Source organism: Cynara cardunculus (assembly GCF_001531365.2).
Source record: "Cynara cardunculus var. scolymus isolate 2C chromosome LG 2, CcrdV1, whole genome shotgun sequence".
Lineage (NCBI taxonomy): Eukaryota > Viridiplantae > Streptophyta > Magnoliopsida > Asterales > Asteraceae > Cynara > Cynara cardunculus.
The window spans coordinates 57,293,797-57,294,212 of NC_037529.1; positions in this window are offsets into that span (position 1 = coordinate 57,293,797).

Consider the following 416-nt stretch of genomic DNA (forward strand, 5'->3'; position numbering starts at 1 on the left):
AGTGCTCTATACTCAACACTGAACTCTTGAGTAAATGTATCTATTCTCTCAAGGTATGATTACTGTTCTCTTCTCTAAAACTTACAACTTTCACTGAATATTCTCTTTTTCAGTGACAAAATGTTTTAAAAGGTGGTCTCAGTGATTCTCTTCACTCACCACATCTTTAAGTATATATTTATACTTTATATTAAAAATTAAAACGATCACCGACTCTTTTTCTTCAGTGACCAAAAAGCTTTTTAAATGTCAGGTTCAGTGACTCTCTTCACTGAAACATGATGTCTTAAAACCATCACTGAATACTTTCTTGTTTTCAGTGCTAAATTGTTTTAAAATTAGTCTCTCAGTACTTTTTCTTTAAACTGAATGACTCTTCACATTCTTAAAAACTTTTTGTTTTTAAAAGAAAATAT